Here is a 487-nt window from a genome sequence, read left to right on the forward strand (position 1 = left end):
CTGGCTGCTGACCAATCAGAGCTCAGTGTGCAGAGTTTAAAGCGATTAAGTCATATTACAGGAGAAAGGAAATACAGAAAACTGCCGTTGCAGGAAAGACGGCCGGCAAAAATCACCGACTGTGTGAACGTGAACATTAATAGAATATCACCTCCCATCTTCAGAGCAATCTGACTTTTATAACATTAATAATAATAATAATAATAGCTTGGGTTTATATAGCGCCTTTCATGAGGCCCAAGGTCGCTTTACAGAGAAGAACAGGAGTAGAAACAAACATAACAAAAGACAGTCAGACAAATGGTCAGACAGACAAAACAAACATTTAGATTAGGGGCCAAAGGCCTGAGCAAACAGTTGGGACTTGAGGGACCTTTTGAAGGCGTCAAGCGTGGGGATGTTGCGGATCTCCGCAGGGAGAGCGTTCCAGAGGGTGGGGGCTGCCACACTGAAGGCTCTGTCCCCGAAGCTTCGCAGTTTGTTGCGG

Source organism: Notothenia coriiceps, unplaced genomic scaffold (assembly GCF_000735185.1).
Source record: "Notothenia coriiceps isolate Sejong01 unplaced genomic scaffold, NC01 NC01_scaffold00017899, whole genome shotgun sequence".
NCBI lineage: Eukaryota > Metazoa > Chordata > Actinopteri > Perciformes > Nototheniidae > Notothenia > Notothenia coriiceps.